The sequence below is a fragment of the Octodon degus genome, unplaced genomic scaffold (assembly GCF_000260255.1).
Source record: "Octodon degus isolate 3935 unplaced genomic scaffold, OctDeg1.0 scaffold00210, whole genome shotgun sequence".
Taxonomy (NCBI): Eukaryota; Metazoa; Chordata; class Mammalia; order Rodentia; family Octodontidae; genus Octodon; species Octodon degus.
Genome location: NW_004524786.1, coordinates 3,744,665 through 3,761,689, shown reverse-complemented (window position 1 = coordinate 3,761,689; position 17,025 = coordinate 3,744,665). Strand labels below are relative to the sequence as shown.

The following is a 17,025-nucleotide window of genomic DNA, read 5'->3' as shown; positions in this document are numbered from 1 at the left end:
CCTGAGTCCTCATTGACCTTGAAGGGCTAGGACCAGGTTCTCTTATGTCCTGAGTCCTCACTGACCTTGAAGGGCTAGGGCCAAAATGTTGGCTATCCTTGTAGCCCTTCTTTTTATCTCATTTTTTGGTCTGCAAACTTAAGTTGTTAACCCTCCAGAAGAAAACTTAATGATATTATTACCCTAAAACATAGGCAGTTGAGCTTAACGTCACTATCTGTCTGAATATCAAACACCTTAGATGTTTACTTTTGTTACAGATGGGTATTCCATTGTTTCAAAAATACATGGAACAGGTATTTCTCATCAATTGTTGATGTGCTAAACTTTAAATCCCTAAAGAATGTGAAAAATAAAAAATAGTAAAAAGGGGCTGGGAAGATGACTCAGTAGAATAAGCACTTGCCTGTCAAGCGCAAGGGTCTGAGTTCAATCCCTGGTTCTGAAAAAAAAAAAAAGTAAAAAAACAGAAATAAACAATTACATATTTTTACTCAGAAATTTAGAAATGTAACCATATACAATATTGTAACAGGACAGTCCTATGACATTTTTTTCCTTGTCTCTTATTTTTATTACCTTTTTCTTTTTTTTTTAAACAAAAAGTTACTTGAGAGACAGTATAGCAGTAATTGATATAACATTAGAAGCAGTACATTTTTAGAAGACCAGAATGACAGGTATTCCAAGCACAGCCCTAGTATTGCACATTGCTATCCTCAGTGCAGTTGCTTAGTTCACAGGTATCAGCATACATAGTTAGTCAGGGTAAATCCTACCATTAACTGCTAGTTTCAAAAACCTGATGGAGATTCTCAGGATCATTGCCTTAACCATCCTGTATTATAAATGTATGGTTTTGCCCCTGCCAAGCTTCTCTCTCCTTAGCGTCTTCCCACTGGAGCTGCAGCCTGATCACCCACAGCTCGCGCTCACTCTCAACTCCACTAAGATTTATCAGCAAAGCAGCACATGACTTTCCTCACTAGCAGTCAACAAACACTTAGCAACCAACTTCTCTGTAGTGGAAGGTGCAGGAGGAGTTCTAGGCATCAGGGATAAATAAAGTAGGCCGAAAGCGTTCTTTATCTTCATGGAACTCACAGCTGCTAGAAAGATGACAAATACGAACATTTAGCATAATATGTGTATACATGTATGTTTGTGTATGCAGGCACACACACACACATACACACAATGTACCTATACCTGAAAATGTAATAATAAATGACAATTTATCACTGGGTCTCAAATAGATGAGCTCAATTAACAGAAGTGAATGTCACAGGAGTTCGGAGGAATAGTTTTAAGGACATAATACCTAGCGGGGCCTTAAAGGATGAATATATCTGCCTTGCATGCACAAGGCCCTGGGTTTGATCCCCGGCAACACAAATACATACACACAAAGATCAATAAATGGTGATGGATAGAGCTCAGTACTAGATCACTTGCCAGCACATGAAAGTCCCAGGGTCAATGTCCAACAACATGGAAAATAAATACTGGAAAGACAAATAGGTAATAAAGGCCATTTTCTCTATGTGCATGTTAAAGAAAGCCTGGCAAGAAAATTTTTTTAATCTCAAAATATGAGATGAAGTTGGCTGAACAAGGCCAATGAGATCTATGCCATGGAAGACCTGGACTATCAAGTGAAAGGGTTTGGACTTTCCTTAAAGGTGAGATCCATGGAAGGCATAACTGTATCAGTAACATTACTGTTCAACAGTATCCCTTCTTAGGATGAGGCAACCGGGGGCTCACCAGTTTGGAAAGTGGCCAGCTAAACCTGGGACTGAGAGCAGCCATAGGATAGCTCCATCTTGGGGCTCCCACTGTCAGAGTGAGATGCAGACATGAGAGACTCCCAGGGTCTGGGAAAAGAGTTCAAGCCGGCAAGAGGAATCCGCAATATTGTGGGTTGAACAACTCAGGTCCCACATTTGCAGCCAGAAACCGGGATCAGCCTGAACTTTAGTAGACATTAAAGGCTTGCTGGGATTATTGACCAGCCCACTGTAATTTTACTGCAGGCTTGCTGTGATCTACCAACATTGATATGGGCTCTTTTTGCCCCCTTTACCAGTGACAACAGACATATGTCCTGTGCATTTTTTTTCCAACCTTTGCTTTTTTTCTTTACTGCTTGTCCTCATTTTTACATGAGTATGAACATTGTTTCTAGGGCTTTTTTTTCTATTTGTTCTGTTCTTGATTGTGTTTCTTCCTATTTTCCTTCCCTCCTATCTTTTTTATCTATTTCCCAAAGATTGCCTTTGTCCTTCAGCCTTGCTTCTCATCTCTATCTCTTTTTCTCTTATTTCTATTTCTTCCACTTGCCCCTTTAAACTTTCTCCCCTGAGGATAAAAATCACCCTACTATATTTATTGTGTATAACTTTCTGGTTTTAGATTTTGTTATATATATACAAATATTATTTATATGTTAGAAGTAGCAAATCAATAGCTTCTAGTTTGTCATTTTCTAGGCTGTGCTTGATGCTATCGTTATTGCAAACTGTGGTACTTTACCAAGGTGACACAGTTGGTCTTCCTTGTATGTTAAGTGTGAGACTGCCAAAGGTCATAAACAGCATCATAGGTCAATACGAAAGAATCAGAGGATAGGCTAAATAGGCTGCAACTTCCCATCCACAAAATTGCATATCCTGAAAGAGAACCACAGGCTTAAAATTACAGAAAAGTTCTGAGGGCTTTTTTTCCTAATGGTATTTTTTATGTTTGTACCTTTTTTGGTTTCTTTTTTTATTTTTGTGAGTGTAAACATTGTTCTGAGTCTTTAGGGCTTTCTTTTTTTCCTTATTTTTGTTTATTCTTTCTTTCCTTTCTCCTTGCCTTCTTCACTAGTTTCCTGGGGCTTGGATAATCTTCCTATGTCCTTTGGCCTTGCTCAAATCTTTTTATCTCTTTCATTTCTCTATTTTCCTCTTTTAAATTTTCTTCCTTTAGAGAAAAGTTGCTCTATTGTGTGACTATTTAATGTATATAACTATTATTTCTCTTTGATATTGATATATAACTATAAACCTTATACCTAAGGTTTAAATGAGCAAATCATTAATCAACACAGTTTGTCATTTTCCATTTTGTGTCTGATGCTATTGTAATTACTGACTGTAGTACTTTAGCCAATGTAACATGTTTGTTATGATCAGCTCATCTTTTTTCTATGCCAATATCTAGACTGTCTGGTGGTCATGAAGAATACTACTACCAAGTACCAAACAACTTAGTACTAGGCCAAACAGGCTGCAACCTTTCCTCCCTAGTAAAGAGAAGGGGTACAATCCTGCCACAGACACAAAAATCAGCTACATCTACAGGACATCTCTGAAAAGTGGCTGTTTCTTTAAAAGGTCCTGATGCTAATTTAAAAAAAAAAAAAAAAAAAACTACCTAACGCTGGTCCAGCAAGAGAGCTCAGTGGACTAAAGTGCCTGCTTAGGCAATCGTAGGGACCACAGTGTGACCCCAGACCGCATGCAATGCCAGCCCCAGCCCCAGGGTGGCTGAGCTGGCCCGAGTCTGGGCATAGTGGCACACGCCTGTAATCCCAGCACTGGGGAGGCTGAAAACAGGAGGATCACCACAAGTCTGAGCTGTGCAGTAAGACGCTGTACCAAATACATAAAAAAAAAAAAAACTACTGAACACAGGCAATTTATAATTAAATGCAGAGAACAAATAAACAATAACAACAATAAAAAATGAGAAAACATGGAAGCAAGATGCAATCCAACACCCCAATTAACCTAAAGCAAATCCACAGGGCATTGAAGTGGAAGAAATCAAGTCACCCAGCTGAACTCTCTGAAGTGGTTGTAGCAGAAGTAAAGAAAGGAGACAAGTCTCTTGAAAAAGCCAAAATGGGAAAAATTATACAGATAATGAAGATAATGATGACCATAGTGAAACTTGAGTAAATACACATTTTTAAAAATAAAAGAGCTTAGGAAAGAGAGGGAAACCATAAATGCCCTGAAACAGAAAAGAACTGGATGCCATAAATTTACTGCTATTCAGGAGATTAAAAATTCTATTGAAAGTATACAAAGCAGAATAAGCTAGTATGAGGACAGAACATCAGATTTTGAACACAGGCTTGAGATTAGTTATCAAACGAAAGACTTCTTAAAAATAGCAAGGGACTATAAAAAATTAATCCAAAATCTGCTAGAAGATGCAAAGAATAATAATGCAAGATTAACTGCAATCAATGAAAAGTCAAAAAACAGATGAAAAGGCATTAAAAAAAACCAGTTCACAAAACACCAGAAAAAATTCCAAGCATGGAAAAGCGATTTCATATTGCAGGAAAGTAAGGCATATAGAACCTCAGATACCCAGGATCAGAAAAAAAACCTACATTGAGGCATGTAACAATCAGGATCCCAGAAATATTAATACAAGAACACAATATTAAAAGCTGCTAGATGGAATACAAAGTCAATACTAAAATTTCATAGTATTCCTGTAATATAAGCAACAAATTCATAGAGAAAGAAATTAGGTAAAACATTCATCATGATATCATCCCAAAAATAAAATACTTAGGAATTACTCTAACAAAGGCTGTAAAAGATCTGTACAGTGAAAATTATGGTAGCCTAAAGAAGGAGATTGGGGAGGATATCAGAAAATGGAAAGATATTCCTTGCTTATGGGTAGGAAGAACGAACATAGTGAAAATGGCTGTACTCCCAAAATTATTGCACAAATTTAATGCAATATCAATGAAAATACCATTAGCATATCTCACAGACCTAGAGAAAACATTCCTGAAATTTATTTGGAACTAGAAAAGACCAAGAATACCAAAATCAGCATGGTATTAGGAGGGAAAAGAGAAAACAGACCCAAGAATTAATGGAACAGAATAGAAGATGCAGCTGCATTCCCCAACACACTCAACTGCCTTACCTTTGACACAGGAGGCAAACATGTTCACTGGAAGAAAGTCTCTTTAATAAATGGTGCTGGGAAAACTGGATTTCCACATGCTGAAGAATAAAGTTAGACCTGTATCTATCACCATGAACTAAACTAAAGTCAAAATGGATCAGGGATCTAAATATTAAAATAGAAACTCTGAAGAGAAAGTAGACAGAAGTCTAAAGGCATGGGCTTAGGCAGAGACCTCACAATAGGCCAGACTGCAGGGAAACAGGATAAGGAAGCGGCAGATGAGATCTCACCTTACTGAAAAGCTTTCACACCACAAACGAAATCCCCAACAAGGCGGGGATGGCGCAGCGGAATAAGCGCTTCCCTGGCAAGTGCAAGGGCCTGAGTTCAATCCCCAGTTCTGCCAACCAAAAAAAAAAAAAGAAAGAAAAGAAAAGAAATCACCCACAAAGTGAAAAGACAGCAGAGTTGGGGGAAAAAGTATAGCCAGTTGTCCCACAAAGAACTTATATCCAGAATATGTACAAGATTGAAACAAATCAGACCCCAAAAATTCAAAGAATCAACCCAAAAGTGCACACTGTAGATAAATAGGTACTTTTTAAATTAAGAAATATAAACAAATAAATACATGAAAAAATGTTCAACATCATTTGTCGTTGAAGAGATGCAGAGAAAAACAACACCTAAGATTCCATCTCACCCCTGATACCAAAATCAAAGAAAGATCCAACCTAAAAATGTAACTACAGGCCAATCTCCCTAAAGAAGAAAGATACAAAAAAGGCTCAGGTCATATAGGTCCCGCCCACCCAGGCCTGGATCTGCCCCGCCCAGCTCGCATTCCAGCCCCGCCCACTTGGGCCAGGTCCCGCCCACCGGCCCCTGCTCCTCCCTGGGGCGGGGCTGGCTTGGAAGCAGGGTCACCCCACAGCACCTGGGGACCCATTCCACGCGTGATGCCGGGTGGGGCGGCTCCCATGTCCCCAGGGTCCACACGAGGCAGCCGGGGCAGACCAGAGTCCAGAGCTCGGGCCCCACCTCACCGCTACATATTTATTTAAGCCCAGGAATCACAGCTCCATTTATACTTCATGCTAGCCACCCTCACGGTCCACGTCGGGCACTGTGCAGACCAATAAAGCGGGCATGGCAAAAAAAAAAAAAAAAATTTTTGAACAAATTCATAACCAAATCAGCACTACAAAAATTTCCAAAGCATATCCTACAAAAAGATAGGAAAAGAAAAAGTTGTAACAACTTTTCTGTACACAAATACCAAACTCATTGAGAGAGAAATTAGGGAAACAGAACCTTTCACAATATCATCTCCCAGGGGCTGGAGAGATGGCTCAGTGGTCTAAAGCACCTACTTGAAACAAGCTTGGCAAAGCACAGGGACCGCGGTTTGATCCCCAGCACCACATGCCAGCCAGACCCGCCCCCTGGTGGGCCGAGCTGGCCACACACACACAATAAATAAATGTAATAAATAAAAATAAATAAATATTTAAAAAATATATATATATCATCTCCCAAAAGGAAATAGGTAAGAATCTACCTAGCCAAGTGTGGTGGCACATGCCTATAATCCTAGCACTTGGAAGTTTGCAGCAGGAGGATCGCAGTAAGTTGAAGGCCAGCATGGGCTAGTGATCCCTTTTTTGTTTGTTTGTTAAAGAATTGCAGGGGTGATAGCTCAGTAGCATAAGCGCCTGCCTGGCAAGCACAAGGTCCTGAGTTCAATCAAGGGTACCAAAAAAATAAATAAATAAAAATAAATTTTAAAAAATCAACCTAAGGAAAGAAATAAAAGATCTTTACCTTGAAAACTACAGTACTATGAAAAAGGAGATCAAAGAAGATATCAGAAAATGGAAAGATATACTCTGTTCTTGAGGAGGAGGAAACAAAATTGTGAAAATGGCACTATTCCCCAAATTTTATACAGCTTTAATGCAACCCTGACCAAAATCCCAATAGCACATCTCACAGAATTAGAGAAAACAATCCTAAAATTCATTCAGAACCAAAAGAGACCTAGAATAGCAAAAGCAATTCTGGGCAACAAAGACAAGACAGGGTATCACAATCTCTGACTTAAAATTATACTACAAAGCTACTGTGATACAAACAGCAGGGTTCTGGCAAAAAAAAAAAAACACAACAAAACAAAACAACCAAATATCCATGAAACAAAACTAGAAAATGAAGGAACAACTTGAAATACACTTGGCCATAGTATCTTTGAGAGAGGAGCCAAATACCTCCACCGGAAGATCACCTCTTTACTAAATGGTACTGGAAAAACTAGTGTTCCACAAGCCAAAACATGTATCACTCACATGCTTTAAACTAAAATCAAAATGGATCAAAGATCTAAATATTAAAACAGAACTAAATATGCTAGAGATACAATAGGCAGAACTCTTGAAGACATAGGTGTAATCAAACACTTCACGAACAAAATGTCAACCACATGGGAAATATGAAGAATCATCAAGTTCATTCTTATCCTATTAGAAAACGTTTACACAGCAAACAAAACCACCAACAGATGAAGACACAACCTGTAGAGTGAGAAAAAAAATTGCCAGCTATTCCTCAAAAGACTAATATTTAGAATATATAAAGAACTAAAGAGTGCTCACTTCGGCAGCACATATACTAAAATTGGAACAATACAGAGAAGTTTAGCATGGTCCCTGCACAAGGATGACACGCAAATTCATGAAGTGTTCCATGTTTATTCTCTTAAATCAATGAATAGAGAGGATTGTTCTAATAAGTGTTTGAGACAGGATATCAGGTCTTCATCTTGTACAATGAATAACCACCACTAAGACAACAATATGCAATGTATTAATTATTGAAAATGTACTCGTAATCAGTTGTGATCTCATTGCTATTTGTTTCTCAATAAAAATATTTAAAAAAAAAAAAAAAAGAACTAAAGGGCCAAGGAGATAGCTCAGTAGAATAAGCACTTGCCTGGCAAGCACAAAGTCCTGAATTCAATCCCCAGTACTAAAAAAAAAAAAGAAAACGAAAATATCAGACCCCACATTTAAAGAAACAATCCAAAAACAGGCATCTGAAATGAACAGGCACTTCTCAGATTAAGAAACAGAAATAGCACATAAATATATTTTTAAAATGTTCACTATCATTTGTCATTCAAGAAATGCAAACTGAACAATTCCATTTCACTCCAGAAAGAAAGGCTATTATCAGGAAATCAACTAATAAGTGTTGGTGGGACTGTGGGAGAAAAGGAACCCTTTTCTACAATTGTTCAGAGTGTAGACTGGTCAACCAACATAGAAATAAGTATGGAGAGTCCTCAAAAAACTAAACCTACAGGCTGCATTTGATCCAGCTATTCCCCTTCTTGATATCCTAAAAGAATTAAAAAACATCACACCATAGTGATATATGCACATCTATGTTTACAGCAGCACAATTTGGGACAGCTAAATCTTGAAAACAACCCGAATTCCCATCAACCAATGAATGGGTAAAAAAGATGTGGAAATGGATGGAGACAGACAGACAGACAGACAGACAGACAGATAGATAAAATGGAGTACTGCTCTGCAATAAAGAAGGATAAACTTGACCTTTAGACCATACTCTTCAGTGAAAAAAGTGGATGTTCTCTCTGGTATGAGGAACCAAAAGTGTAAATAACAACTAAAATGTATACTAGATATTATGAAATAGTGAGAAAATCTTCAAATGAGAAGGAGAACTAGTGAGAGGAGATGGGAAAAGGAACACAAAGAAGGAAAAAACAAAGCTTTTGTAAATGAGGCAAAAGGGGTTAAAGGCAGGGAAGTGAAAGAGGAAAAAAAGAATCAATGTATATCATGTACAAGAACAAATACCATATGATGAATGTTAGCATTTTATTAATTCTAAAAAATAATTTATCTGCTCACTTTTGAAAAAAAATGAAATTAGGAAAAGCTAAATGAAGATGATGTGATGAGATTTCCATAGATACCACCCAAGACACCGATAGTGGACATGAAACTGAAGACCATTAGAAAGATCCCTTAGGGCCAGCAAGATAGCTTAGCGGACTAAGCACCTGCTTAGGCAAGCACAGGGACCAGGGTTTGATCCCCAACACCACATGCCATGCCGGCCCCATCCTCAGGCATGCTGAGCCTGCAACAGAGTCTGAGTGTGGTGGCACACGCCTGTAATCCCAGCGCTGGGGAGGCTGAAAATAGGAGGAACACTATGTCCAAGATGCATAGTTAGACCCTGTACCAAATACATAAATTTTTTTTAAAAAGATGACTGACTATAAACTCAAAGAAGTATAATTGCATTGGAAAACAAACATTTTAAGTAATCAAGTTTCTCATGTACTTTTATGTTAGAAATTGAGCATACTAAATGAGTAAGTATTGCTTAGGATAAGAATCAAATCAATGCCTTTCAAAAGGAATTATTTCACATATACTCTACAATAAAAATGCTTCAAAGCTATCACACTCTTTCCTTTTCTAAGCTAAATGACAATTACATTTTCAGTCTTCTTTAAAATTTTTTGTATTAGTATTTGCAGGACACCCTATCACTGTGCACAGCAATCATAAACAAGAGACAGTACCAACCTACAAGTCTACAGAAATGACAGTTCTGTCAAGGACCTAAAACCATGTCATGAGAAGTATTATCTGCCAAGCTGTTCCTTTCCCTTACAAATATTATTAGAAATATAATTTTAGTACACCAAAAGCAAGAAGCCAATATGGTAGTAAAAAATACTTAAGTACAAAGCAAAAATACAATCTCAAATGTACGCACATATATACTTCGGCCAGATTTCTGAGTGAACTTCAATAGAACACCTTTTTTCACAAACATGAGCTTTGCTTTTAAACATTTCAAAATTAAATATGCTTCCCAATGGCACATGCTTTCAGTAGTACATAACTATACATCAAAAGAAACTGCACTGAACTAAATGCAAGTTAAAACTGACAAAGTAAAATACAAGGAAGACAAACTTGCGCACCAAAAACATCTTTCAAATACAGGCTTCTACTATTTATGTTACTTGTGTGTAAAGTACATTTTATACATGTCTGTTTAATAATGCTATCCAACACATCATTTTTAGAATACAATTAAGTGTAAAATAGAGCAGAGTGTGCATGTGCATGTTCTTATTGTTTTCGTGTTTCCAAAAAGTTGGTTTTTGTTAGTTGTGTTTAACTGCCATCTAGAGTTAGAATGAATCCATTTCTTTTTCACTCTACCACTCTTCTTTTTAGTCCAATAAATCAACACACTTAACCCCTAATTCTTATCAAATATTCTTCAAACAAAATTGTAAAAAAACTTCATTTAATCAACTTTTCAAATTACAGTAAATATTTCCTCCTGCTATGACCTCTAATTTGTATTTTTTTAAGAGTTAAATAAAAGCAGACCCAAATAAAAAAAAAAAAAAACATATACAGGAATTTTCATTCATACTGATATATTAAAAAGTGTAAGACTAAACTCTCAATAGTTACTCCACTTTCAGGTTAGAAAATTCATTACTGAAACGGTAATAAAAAGTAGCTATTTGCAACATAAATATAATCAAGTTCAAAGCAGGACCTGACAAGCTAAGATGGCAGTAGCCAACCTATAGCACACATGCTGGAGTGAGATGCTTGCTATCAATGAAAGCTCTAAAAGGTTTCTCATAATGCCCTAGGAGAGAAGCAACGTACTTCTCACGTGAAGTTCTAGAATTATATGTTTTCTTCATGCTGTTTTCATGTAAAACACAGGTATTTTCTTTTTTATAAAACTATCTCAAATGCATTGAACTATTGCAGCTTTCTCTGACAATATGTTTACACATCACTAGATACTGACACAAAGAAGTTACAACTCAGTAAAACTGCAACTCCTATAGTTTTAAAGGAAATTACAACAAAGCTTCCAAGTGGACTCATGTCAAACAATACTGATGAAAAACTAGCTGGCACAAAAAGCCCTGAATGTTTCCCATAAACACAAGCGCATGGCACTACAAAAAGACAAGAATGGCAGGTTATAAAGCTTTTCAAGAAGTTACAAATGATTCAAGAAGCTGCTCAATTGCCTGCTCCACAAGGGACTAATGACAAAGTTGTTACAGGATTATAAGAGCAAATGGGAGAGAGGCAGACTTGGAGGGAAAAAGGAGACCGAAAGGACCTGAGTAAGAAAATGCTTACTATAAACTAAACAAAAAAAGGGGGATATAAATGAAGGACCATTTTGTATCTGTATATACAAAATAGGAAAAATATACAGCTACTTTGTCTTAATTCAATGAGAAGAAAGATTTGTACTAATAGTGCTTGCACAGGGTATCATGTCTGCATCTTATACTATGAATAACCACTACAAAGACAACAATATACAATGTATTAATTATTGAAACTTTCCTACTAATCGGTTTTGAAACTGTTTGCTATTTATCTCTCAATAAAATAAAATAAAATAAAATAAAATAAAATAAAATAAAATAAAAATTGAACACGCTCATGAAGAAATCTGATGTGGAGGCCATCTTCTTGAAGTATGGCAAAATTGTGGGTTGCTCTGTTAATAAGGGCTTTGCCTTTGTCCAGTATATTAATGAAAGAAGTGTCCAGAGTACTGTAGCTGGAGAGGATAGCAGAATAATTGCTAGCCTGGCTTTAGATATTAATCTGGCTGCAGAGCCAAAAGTGAACAGAGGAAAAGCAGGTGTGAAACGATCTGCAGTGGAGATGAATGGCTCCTCTTGGAATATGACTTTCAACGTGATTATTATGACAGGATGTACAGTTACCCAGCACATGTTCCTCCTCCTCCTCCTATTGTTCAGGCTGTAGTGCCTTTGAAACACCAGCATGTATCAGGAACACCTCCTGAAGAAGCAAAAGTGGCTTCAATTCTAAGACTGGCTAGCAGGGATCTTTGTCCCAGTCTTGAAAGTTGAAAGGTGATGACCTTCAGGCCATTAAGAAGGAGCTGACCCAGATTTAAAATTTTTTTAAAAAGTGGGATTCTGTACTGGAAAGACTGAAGAAAACTGAAAAGGAACAGAGCAAACAAGCAGGGAAGATGAAGAATGATAAGACCAAAGAGGAGCAGACCACCACCTCCCAGAAGAAAGATGAGCCTAATGTGAAGATGGAGTCTGAGGGTGCTGCGGATGACTCTGCTGAGGGGGACCTACTGGATGATGATGAAAATGAAGATCAGGTGGAGTTGATCAAGGATAATGAAAAAGAGGCTGAGGAAGGGGAGGATGACTCTTAAGCAACTTGGTTTAGAAGTCTTGTCCCATTATTTATCTAAGCACTTGTCTAAGATCAAAATTTCACCAGATTCTCTCCCCTAGTATCTTCAACACACACTCACTGTTCTCCCTGTGTCCTACCACATTCATAATTGCCCTGTGCCTGGTACCATTTCATTTCGCTTGATGCTACTAGTAATTTTGGCTGTTTTGTTTTGTTTCGTTTTGTTTTCCATAATTTTATTGAGAAACAAATAGCAATGAGACAGTCCAAACCAAATTGGTAGGACAGTTTCAATAATTAACACATTGCATACATTCTTCTTAGTGGTTAACTGCTGTACAAGATGCAGACATGATATCCTCTTTACAAACACTATTAGAACAAATCCCTCTATTCATTAAGAGAATGTAACTATATAGCTATCCTAACCATTTTGGTATATAACATTCATCTGTATCCCCTTTTTTTGTTAAGTTCCGTTATTTGAATATTATAGGTGTGTTGACTCAGCAAAATATTCTAAGAGTCCAGTAGTCCATAATAGTATTGGGTCTTCCGCTTCACTGGCAATGTCAGAAATTGTTGACCTGAGTCCCCTACAGCTCAACATAACACCATGGCTTTACTTCTTATACTTCGCTTTTATACTTTTCTGCTGGATGGTTAAGACCAAGATAAAGCAGGACCTATGCAATAAGAGTTGTAGCTTTGGGGTCTGATAAGGTCAGTGCAATCACCTCAGGATTTATCCTGAGATCCTGTACCTCAGATTGTAGATTCTTTGTCAGTGTCAGCCATGTGGATGAGTCACGGCCATTGCTTGGCCAATGTGCTCTCTGTGAAAGGCTGAGAGAATGTTTTCTCTCCATGTGACTCTCCTTAGGCACACTCTATAGCATCAATCACTTTCCTCTTTGGCCCCATGATCTCCTTGATCATAAAATTTGGAACACTACCGAGTTACATGACGTTACAGTACAAGTTATCATATGTTCTGAGTCTTAACTGACCTTGGAAGGCTAGGGCCAAAATGTTGGCTTTCCTTGCGGCCCTCCTTTTTCTCTTAACTTTGGTCTGCAAACTTAGGTTGTAAACCATCCAGAAGACAAGCTTATTGTTATTACCATACAACCTAGGCTATTAAGCTTAACCTCACTATTGTCTGAATATCAAACATCTTAGGCATAACATGGAACAGGTATTTTTCATCAAGTATTGATATGTTGAACTTTAAGTCCCTACAAAATATGATGAAAAAACATTTAAAAATTAGAATATATTTTAAAAAATAGTCATAAAGAATTATATACTTATGTTTACACATAAGTCCAAAAATCTAACCATATACAACCTTGAAGCAGGACAGTCCCACAACATTCCTTTTCCTGTCTCTTGCCTTCATTCACCACCCCCTTCTTTTTGAACAATCATCTGCCCGAGAGACAGTACAGCCATGCTACTAGTAATTTTGGTAAGTCTTCTCCTATAATTTTTGCTTTTCAATTGTGATACCTCTTCATAACTTAACAAAAACGGATGATTTTTATGAAATATCTCCAAGATAATCTCTCATTGTGCTGGAAATATAGTTATTTCCATTTAAACATGATTTCAGTAGTTGCTTCCCTAACTGCAAAGGCAACTTCCTTCAGTGTAGCATCTGAAAGCAGCTTCGTTTGATTTAAGAGTTATGAGTTATGTTTGATTTAAGAGTTACGTGTATCACCCCACATCAAGTACTTTGTACTTTGTGGGTCTCTTAAACACATTGTAGCAATGTATTTCTGAGAATGAGAGCATGTCAAATGCATCCTCTAGAAAAAATGAGTGTAATAGTCTTTGTTTTCTAAAGAGACATGTGGGTTATTTTTAGTGAACACCTGATGTTTGGGATCTTTTTTCTCAAAATAACAAGTACTTATTAAACCAGGAAAAAATAAATTCCATGACTTTCTTTGCTGAACTTCAGATCTATTAGTTTTTCATTTACTTTTCCATGAAAGGAAAAAGCAAATGCAAATTCCAGTTTGAAATTTCTAGAATTGAACACAGTTTTGTCAGCAACATTTTTTAACCAACTATAACGATTTGATTGCAGCATGTCATGTGATTAGACCTAGACAGATATGTGATTCACTAACAAAAGTTCCTCAAGTGGTATCTGTTCATAAAGTCTCTGGTCAAAATCTACCTAGCCCAACTGGCACACTTTCTCTTTGCTTGGCCGAATACCCAACACCCATAAGTTAGACAAAGGAGCAGAGAGGTTTATTCTGGCTTATGTTTAGTAGAGGATTCAGTCACTAGGATTCAGTCACTCCACAGTCAGTTGGGTCCAAGGCAGAACAGCAAAGAAAAACAGCAAGGCAGAGGAAAACAGTTCCTGACCTGAGGGCAAGCAGCAGAGAACAATGGGGGGGGGGTGTCAGGCCCCTCCAGGCCTTGCCCCCGAGAGCAGCCAGCCTTCAGGTAAAAACCCAAGGGTGAACTAATACTGAGTCACAGACCCTTGATCCAGTCTCCTCCCCAAACCCCCACCCAGCAGTGCATGAGACTTTTTGGGGGGGGGGGGGACAAGATATAAACCATAACACCAATTTAGAGCATTTCAGATATAATTTGAAAGTATAATATGATGGCGTACAAATACAGAACAAGTAAAATTCTAATCATTCTATCTCAGACTGAAGAAAACCAGCATGCAGCAACTGGGTCCACTTCACCAACTTCTTGAACCAGGAAAAAGCAAGTCAACTCCATTTCAGTCATGCATTCTTGTTTGCAAGACCTGCATGCCAAGAGCAAACACGAAGGAGGTCTACAAAGATGGCTTCACTGCAAGCTATGAGATTTACTGTTAGCATCTTGAAGTCTGAAAAGACCCAAGGATTCTACAATTCTTTTACTTCTCACTCTTTCAGTTCTGTCATCCCATGTCTTCCTTTTCTGTCTTTATTTCTAATGCTCTTCTCCCCTGTCCCACCTTCACCAGTAATTCCTGTTGCTTTGCAGCAGCAAACAAAAACACAGAAAAGTCACCCAGGAATTGAAGGGAGATTTATTTAATGTACATGGACACTGAAAGGAATTGAGCCCCAGAATAACAGGCCCTGAAAAGTGGTGGGCCAGCATTCTTACAGGGTGTGTAATCCAGAATTTCAGAAGCAGAGTATTTGGCTGTCTTTGATTGGTTCCTACAATATGCATCACAGTGAAAAGAAATTTCGACCAGACAGTAGTAACAGGAAGTGTAAACAGAACTGAAGTAAACTAAAGGTTACCTGAGCAAATAAAAGAAATTAAAGGATACTGGCTCTGGGGCACATTTTCTGCTACAGTTTATTACTGTCAGGCCTTCATTTCAGATTCACTGGCACCAAAATTGAAGTCTGCAAAATGAGGGAAAAGAAGAAGAAAACATTCTTCCTGGCGCATCCATTCAAGTAGGCTGCATCTCAGACATACACATTTCTCTTCACCCTGCTTCCTGCATGTAGCACAGGCCGCACACTTCCTGCCACCCTCCACATCCAAGCACAGAAGCAAATTTCCAAACCCCACCATTTTTCAAAGTCTAACTCAGTCTTCCAAAATGCTAGACTATTCCAGATCTCTCGTTATTACACACACACACACACACACACACACACACGTCCCTAAAGAGTCTCCTGTGTTCAAACGCAGGGCTCCTGGAAGGTGATGGGGATCTGGGAACCCCTAAGGGACTTGCTGTTAGGAGTTGATGTCAGGTCAGCAGAAGCAACTCACTGGAGGCATGGCCTAGAAGTGTTTCTCCTTCTCTCAACTAGTCCCTTTTCTGTCTGTCTCTGTCTCTCTCCTCCTTGGCCAGCATGATGTGATCAGCACCTCTTCTGCTATGCCCCTCTGCCATGCTACCCTGCCTTGGACTTCAGCCTCTACCAACTGAAATAATAAACTTCACCTCCTTTCAGTTGCAGGTGTCAGGCATTTTGCCTCAGCGAGGCACCTGTCTTCTCCAGTATTCTCATAAGATGCAAGATCCACTTCATTACTCTTTTTGCTTCCTGACTTCCTCAACCTTGTGATTCCACTACAAGGCCCACACTACAAGGCCCACTACTTTAGGCCCACAAGCAACAGCCCAAGTGACCACAACTGATGCCTCCAAAACTGACTGCATCTTGTGACCAAGAGAAAAGACAAATTTTCAAATAACCTTGCACTCTCAAATTAACACCAGAAATTGACTCCTCTTTGGACTTCTTATTCCGTTAGAAAGAGTAAAATTTGTATTGCTTATGCAAAAAACACTAACATTAACAGGTTGTAGTTTATTTAGCAGCAGTGTGTTCTTCACTCAGTCATTTCTCGGAGCTGTAAGTTTGTCAGCCATAACACTGGAACTAGTTCAGCACCCCCACTCTAGAGACACAAGAAGTAGATGGGGTCACGTCTACCACGTGTCTGTGCAGAAAGAGCACTTAATAAAGGAGTCATTTTACGTTGTCAATTACCATCTTCCAGCCTCTGTGCATGTATTTTAAGGGCTCAGCCAGATTCTAGGTTCTTAAAAGCAGATTACATCTTCTAAGTATTTAACACACATCTTTACACAATGTCTGACTGAAGCACACAATGCCTTCAAAGCAGTAAGGCTACTTATCTAACCTCACAGTTTATTAAGGAACAAAACGTCCAGGCACGCTCTCTGAGCATATTGCGATCACGGCGCTTACGCCTTGCAAGCTGTGGGGAACACCACGGCGGCCCTGCGGCCCTCAAGCTCTGACCCTGATTAATGGCCCAATTAAGGCGAAGGGTA

General features: G+C 38.3%; 1 non-coding gene across 1 annotated transcript; it reads left to right on the top strand.

Annotated features, from left to right (window-relative positions):
* The first annotated feature begins 7,572 nt into the window (after window positions 1–7,572).
* Window positions 7,573–7,679, top strand: LOC111813670. The gene has a single exon (XR_002818863.1). It is a non-coding gene; the product is annotated as a U6 spliceosomal RNA (small nuclear RNA).
* The last annotated feature ends 9,346 nt before the right edge of the window (window positions 7,680–17,025 follow it).